General features: G+C 41.9%; 1 long non-coding RNA gene across 7 annotated transcripts in view; it reads right to left on the bottom strand.

Moving 5' to 3' along the window:
* Positions 1-773: 773 nt before the first annotated feature.
* LOC105420870 (uncharacterized) overlaps positions 774-7,660 on the bottom strand; it is a 30,886-nt gene continuing 23,999 nt past the window's right edge. The window contains exons 4-6 of one of the 7 annotated variants that reach the window (XR_016046258.1): positions 2,178-2,372; positions 1,178-1,291; positions 774-1,027 (exon numbers count right to left, since the gene is read on the bottom strand). This is a non-coding gene — a long non-coding RNA (uncharacterized LOC105420870). The remainder of the gene's footprint in view (positions 1,028-1,177; positions 1,292-2,177; positions 2,373-7,660) is intronic. The other 6 variants (XR_016046254.1, XR_016046257.1, XR_016046255.1 and 3 more) reach the window with 6 other exon arrangements.

Below are 7,660 nucleotides of genomic sequence, written 5' to 3'. Positions count from 1 at the left end.
ATAGTCCTTCAAGATAAGTTTGGGCAAGTCGAATGTTCCTTTGTATACACAAGCATTGGCAATGATTGATCATTCGGTAGACCTCAAGGGTTTTCCAAATTTACAACAATTGACCTTTTAGTAAGAATGTGATATTATGCAGTAAAAGGACTAGTTGCTGAAAAGAAAATGAGAACATCCTAGGACACGCTTGGTATATATGTAGAAGAACTGGATGTCAAGAAAAGGAAGTGAATGAATTTGAAGATGACCCTACCAAGTAAAGTATGGCATGATCTCTTAATTTAAAAACTTAGTCTTTCAGATAGAAAATCAGACACTAGGATCCCACCCAAGGTGGTGCTCCTGCAGTTGGGGAGCGGGAAAACTTCCCATACTTCGGCTGTTTGGCAGGTTTCATTGTCCAACCTACAAAATGCATCTCAATATAATTTTGGTTTTTAAAGAAAGATGAACATTTTCATTCTAGACAAAATTTGAAAGAGAACTAGGGGTTGAAATCATTCAATTATTTTTTAAAAATATATCTTATTTCTAATTATAAATGCTCCCATTAGGGAGATTCTGGCAAACAATGATACTCCACTCCCGATCCTGCTCCCACTCCTTACAACTATGACCAACATGATTCCTAACATGGTTTTTTGGTACTGTAAGCCTTCAATTATTTGCAAGGGTTCAAGGATGCTTTCAGATATTATTTTCCAACTTTTAACAAAGGAAAATAAATAATAAAAGCAGAAAAATGTATAATCTATACTCTGCATACACCATACCACAAATTTAACTTAATATACTAATCTTTCATTCCAAGCAAAATGACACGAGAAAAGGAAAAATAATAAAAAAGAGCACTCATAAGCTTATCCTGGAGATACAAAGTGCATAGACAAGTACCATCATATACCCAGAACATTCAAATTTGCTTGTTTAATCCTCCAAATATTTCTCTCAACATTTCTCATCGGCAAAGGCAGTACTTCCTTCTGGTCTGTTGAAATAACATTGCAACCTAGGAGTGTCATGCCTAAGAATGATGTAACAAGCATCAACAGAAAGATACGGACTACTGTTATATATTTTGAAGAAAAAACTAATGTTAGATACATTAACTTCAGTTGCAACTAATGTTTGCTACATTAAGTTCACCATGATGTTAAGGAACGAGTAAGCATACCAAATCCTGCTAGTCCACAGCCAGCCCCAAGCTCAATAGCTCGTTTACCCATCAATTTATTCGGGCAAAACTGACCCTTTCTGCAGTTCCTTTCCTGAACTGGTACAATAAGATCTCAAAATCAAAGTACAATATGAGATTTTTCAAAATCAAATTACAATATAAGATAAAGACGAAAAACCTTTCGCATATGTTAAGTAAATCATAACTAAAAAAACAACCAAATAAATAACAGGATTTCGACATATTAAAACAACTAATAAAAAAAATTGGAAAGAACCTAGTATCCCACACACCAAAGAAAGTTCCATATCACCGATGCCAAATAAGAGAGGTCATCACTTCAGCTATTCTATAGGCATTGCAGCTAATCTATACATCACATACAGAAAGCATCAATGTAATAACTTTGCATTCTCTTCCCATGCCAGTTTTCCAAGTTATCATGACTTCCCTGACAAATGATGTGCAAAGACTGGAGAGAGATTGCCATCAAATCCCAAAAAAACAAAGAAAAATGGAACATAAACATTTGGTTAAGTCAAACTTCATGCGACCCACTTGGCCATTTTCTCACAAAGGAACAAAGTTTGTAAGGATCTTTGTCAATTTAATTGTTGACGCCTCACAAAAATGTGATCTTCTTATTTGTTAAATTTCATGCAAAAATATGTTTGATATAAATGTACGCAAAGCGCCCTTACCGACTATGAAGCAGAAAAAATGTGGCATGGCAATAGAAAGTGAGATTTCAGAACTATAGCCAGTAATTGAATACACGGTGAGGACAAGATGACAATTACCGAGTCAAAAGATGTTGCACATGGGTTGAATGCGCAAAATAGCCATTTTACACAAAGATATTTGAGAATTCAGAATTCAAAACACAAGGAAAGCCATAACAAAGATTAACCATGATGCGCTGACAAGATCTTTGTTGCATGTAACAAGAACAGGAATAACATGTGCAATGGGACAGCAGTTATTAGAACGGAAGTACCTTTGTAAAGACTGAGAGATACATACAGCTGTGCAATGATGCTGCGCCAAGGAAGCTCTAGTTACTTCATCATTGGCATTTTTGCACTTGATATATCCAAAGTTTGCATGCACCCTTTTGGTTCCATGAGAGAGAAAAACCAGAACTTGACCCCTCCCTTTCATTAAGAAATCCTATTGCATAAAGCATCTAAATCTAAAATGACATTAAAGAGAGCGACTTAACTTGAAACGCCCATCTATAGCTTTTCAAAATCTCAATGACATTGCTAAAACAGAAACAATGTTAGAGAGAGGAATGGAGCACATTATTTGATGAGCATGGTGTTGACAATTGTAGCATGGCATCCTAAGTACAAATCTACTGCCAACTTATCCAAAAGGAGACAGAGTAGTCCAACTTAGAACTATCTCCTTGCACAACATACTCATCTCACTTTCAAATATCCAGACATTCTATCATATCATCTATTCAAATCACATAAAAATTTCCTTAGACATTCTCTCTCTTTTAAAGTCAAACACCCTAGATATTCTATATATTTTTTATATGCACTACATTCCTCTCCTCCAAGTACACGTCCTCTATTTTATCGTTGAAAGGACTATGTGACCCGAGTAAAAAGAATGAGGGTGAAGAGATCTCATGCATTCATTCCTTAGATCAATCATCATGATTAAAAGGAATGAGGTGGAAGCATTATCCCTCGGTTTCCATAACTCTATTCCCATAAAAAAATAGTGTAGAGAAAAATACTATCTTTTTGCAAATAAATTTCAATTAATCTCTACACTTTCTTATTTTAAAATCAAACAAAATTTCTACACAACACTTTCCTTAAATTTTAAACAAGTGGATATCTAGCCATAGTCTTCGATGTCTTAATACACAAGCCATGTCTTAATAAATAAAAGCTTCTAATAGTTGAGCTACGATGCAGATAAACCATGAAAGAATCATGCCTAGAGGATTTTCTAATGTTTACAATTACAAACTAGCAAATTGGTCCTGGTTCTGAGGGTATCATCAAAGTTCACACCACAAGTTTTTTTGTATGTATCTCAACCGCTATAAAAGTAAGTGTTTGTATCACGGCCTAAATTGTTTAATAAAAGCCTTCATGGAGGCCACTTGGCATCCACATAGATAGACAATAGCAGATATCAATTCCTCTATAACTCACACTCTTGAGTCATGTTTCTATATCCATACATTATTCATAGGAAATGAGTGAAGAACTGAGTGCTCGATATGCACTTAAATGTACCTAAACATTTTTAAACTCGTAAGGGGCAAACCTCAAGTTTCTTTAAAATGAAAAAGATGCAATTGCCCCTTGACTGAAGTTTAATTCCAACAGCTAAAAATTTTTTAAATGCAAAAAGAGATAGAGACGCATGAAATGCCACCAGCCTGTAAAAGCATGAAAAAAGATGTTTTGTGAATTCACCACTAAAATTAACAGTTTTCACCAACATCCTATTTGCATGGATACAGATACACGTGTCAATGAAGGACACTTGTATGGGTATCAAGTTCTCCTTTTCTTAATTCACAGAAAAAAGAAAGTGTCCAGTGCTTGTTAATGAATGCATGGCCAGAATTAACATATAGTAATTCCATTTATTTGATTGATCTAGAATTTTCTAGCTCTTTGAACCTAACCAGGATATGGTTCAAGGTTTCATTAAAGTGGGCCATTTGATCCTCGGGACCATCACCATCTTGACTGACTACCATCACATCAGCTCGTTCTTCAAGGACAAATGTTTCCATGATAGAAGTAACTCTAGTTTGCTTTGTGCCCCGATCTGGCAATCCAGGCAATAGGGGTTCAGACTACCCCGATTGGATCTAGGATTGCCTTGATGATTGGGTGATCACCGGCTCTTGACGGCCTTGGGGCCGTAACTTAGGTAGATATGACATGAGACAGCCTTGGGGCCATGCCTTGAACTGACTAGGCACATGACAGCCTTGGGGCCATACTTCCATAGGTTGGGGCTCAAGACGGCCTTGGGGCCATACTTCCATTGGTTGTGGCTCAAGACGGCCTTGGAGCCGTGGTTCAGACGAGCTGGATTCATCTTTCCGCACCTCGATAACTCTGCATTGAACAGTACCGTTCATTTTTGGTTCTACCGTAGTTTGCCATGGGTAGAACGGGTTTTTCATTAATAAATCTTCGAAGGTGGAAGACTCTGACTTCTTTCTTATGAGTGGCACTTTCATGCCTTTTTGCTGCTTGATTCTCAAACTTCAGTAGATGCGCTCCCAGAACTGGAATTGGGTGTGGAATCCTGTTTGATTGGCCTGCCTTCAAGAGACTAAAAGCAAACTCATTCAGGTAAGGCGCGGAGCCCCACGAGTAGGGAGTTCGGGGTTGCCTTTGGAAGTTTGGTTTTTGAAGAAGGGAGGGACTGTTCCATCGGCCTTGGGGCCGTGATTTTTTCCCGAATCCATCCTCGAGGGCCAACGCATACATGGAATGTAGAAGGGGCTGACAAGAGTGTACTCGAAGGGAATTTCTTTGAATACCATGTTGTCATGGTTTTGGGGGTAGAAAAGGGCATATACTGCCGGCCCTTCCCCTTAAAGCCAAAGACAGCATTGGAACTGCACGTGTGAGCGCGATCCGCAAAAGTGTTGGGTGTGGCTTGGAAGCCAACCCTTAGTGAAGAGAGAGGTCTAGCGTTTGGAATGTTGACCTTTGCAGTTGGAGTGGTCTTAGGACAACTTTGGTTTGCAAGCATGAACATAATTGTTTGGGACTTATGGCTGAGTCACGGGTTGTGTGCTCTTTCGGGTGCAATATTTGGATTGCCCCGAGCCAAATGAGTATTACGCAATGCAGTGTGAGTGGCTTGAGAACCACTTTTGCTAGTGGGTCCGGGTCACAAGTGACCCGAAGCATGTGAGGTGGTCGGGGTTAGCTTTTGCTTGCCTCGATTTATCACTGCAATGGCTGAGCCATTCGTAGTGATGTGTTTGAGGGTGTGTCGACCGGCTTTAGAGCCCTTCAAGTTAGATGGTCTAGCGATCAATTCGCCAGCATGAAGTGTGTGGGGCATCATACCAGGATGAGGCATCATACCAGGATGAGCAGTGCCCCTGTGGAGTGGAGATGCGGTGACCTTATGGTTACCCATTGAAGTGGTGGCTTTAGAAGAGCCGCCCACGAGAGAAGAAGGAGTGGTGTTAGGACCACACTTGAGCTTAACACTGGTGGAGGGTCCACCAGTAAGGGGCGGCGGTTTTAGAAGTGCTCATGCAGTTGACAATAATGGACTTGCCATTGTTGCCAGTAGAGAGGGAGTAAGGGGTTTGGGGTCCCTTTCCTGAGTTTTCCTGAGCTTGAGCCGGGTGTGAAGGTCTAAGTGACCTCGCAAGAGATAAATGGGAGCAATGGGTTGAAGAACCTTGCTTCCCATGGGTAAGTTCATGAATGTGGGGATGATAAAATCCCCAACTCGGATGAGGGAGGAGTAAGCAGATTCCATAGCAGTTTTTAGGTGAGAGTGAAATGAGAAGTCAGATTAAGAGCGGACCAAACCAACTATAGGGTGGCACATCCTCAGTGGAATCGCCAGTAGGTCAGCCCTGGATTTACCGTTGCTCGGGCTCCCACAAGCACTCGGGCTCGATGAACCCCCTCTCGGACAACCGTTAGACCTGTGCGCGCGTGTGCGCTCGCGTGCCACGTGGGGATAGGTATTTCCAACGAAGAGAAGATTTTAAAGCAGTAAAGAGGTGGACTCGAACACCTACCTCACCATGATTGAGTTCATGGGACGTGTCCGGGCCGTAGTCCTCTTAGATCAATGACGAAAGCCCTCAGGGCTGTCCAACAGCTCGATTTGAATTCTGCCCCCTCAAAAATAAATATCTCACTAAATGACTGCTTTTAGAATCTGCCTATGGTAACCTCCTCCTAATTATGCGTGTGGGATAGGGATTCTAGTTTTAAAGGTTAGAGGGACAGGAAGATAGATAAGAAAGAGAAGAATAAGAGTGGGTTGGTGAGACTTTAGTTTTAGAGGTAAAAAGAAGAAGATGATGAGATAAAAGTGAAGATATGACCCGAAAATTAAGGATCAAAACTCTTAAAAAACTATCTCAGGGGGAACCTAGCCCGAGTGATCGAGTGCAAGAGAATCTGAGTCTCTTACAACCCAAAACACTATGTGAACTGATGATTAGCGCAGCAGCCCAAGAGTTAGAACCCTAAGAAACTATCTCAGGAGGACCCTGTCTCAAGTGCTCAAGGGTGAGAGAAGAGATGAATGAAGAGAGAGAATGAAGAAATAATGAAATAAAGGTGGGTGAATGAGAGGGGAGAGAAAGATAGAATAGATGAGAGAGAGTAGATGAAGATAGATGAGTGAGGAATAGGAGTTAGAGAGAGTGGAGTAAGAGAGTGAGAGAGGAGAAATCGAGAGAAGGTAAACCCGGCTATGGCTCGGGTTCATGTGTCTAGGGCGAGGAGTAGGTAGATATGATGAAAGAGAGAGGGCGAGAAGGGTAGAGAGGAGGTGGGTTGAGGGTGTGAGAGAGAAGGATAGAGATAGTGAGATTGAGACGAGCCTACCTCTGGCGCGGGTCCGTCATTAGGGGTGAGAGAGGGTAAGAGAGAGAAATAGAGAGAGGGAACGGACCTGCCTATGACGTGGGTCCGTGACCTAGGCGAGTGAGAGAGGGTGAGAGAGAGAAATAGAGATAAGGGGGGATCCGCCTATGGTGTGGGTCCGTGACCTAAACGGGTGAGAGAGCAAAGGGAAAGAGAGGGAAAGAGGACGGACCCGCCTATGGCACGGGTCCGTAGCTTTGGGCGTGAGAAAGAGAGAGAGAGTAGGAGAAAGAGAGGGAGAGAAGACGGGCCCGCCCTAGGTGCCGGCCCGTGACTTTAGGCGAGAGAGAGAGAGAACAAAGAGAAGAAGAGGGAGGACTCGAACCCACCTTGGGTCCAAGTGAAAGAGAGAGAGAGAGAAAGAGGAAGAGGGAGGGCTCGAATCTGCTTTGGGTCCGAGTGGAACAGAGAGGGGGGGCAAAAAGAGAGAGAGAGAAAAGAGAGGAGAGAGAGTGGACCTAATGTGGGCTCAAGCCTAAATGCACCTTCGAGGGTCCCTTTTGCATGCACCTTAGAGAGAGTTCTTGGTCCTTGTAGGTTAAGGCTAGGGTCTACGCTCTAGGTGTATGGACTTAGGTAGGTTGGGATAAGGTAAGGTGTACAGAAGTTAAGGTGTATGGAGTAAGGTTGGGTGTATAGAATGGGATAGGGTATATGGAGTAGGCTAGGGTATAGGATAGACTAGGGTGTATGGAAATTAAGGTGTATGGGTTAGGCTAAGGTGTATGGAATAAGGTAGGGTGTAGGAAAGCTAAGGTGTATGGAGGAGGCTAGTGAGTATGAAATAAGCTAAGGTGTATGAAGTAGGATAGGGAGTATGGGGTAGAGAGTGTGAAGTTCTAGGATTTTGGAAGTT

The sequence above is a fragment of the Amborella trichopoda genome, chromosome 12 (assembly GCF_054954075.1).
Source record: "Amborella trichopoda isolate Santa Cruz 75 chromosome 12, AtrichopodaSantaCruz75HAP2 v2.0, whole genome shotgun sequence".
Classification (NCBI taxonomy): domain Eukaryota; kingdom Viridiplantae; phylum Streptophyta; class Magnoliopsida; order Amborellales; family Amborellaceae; genus Amborella; species Amborella trichopoda.
This window is presented reverse-complemented; position numbering and strand designations above follow the sequence as displayed.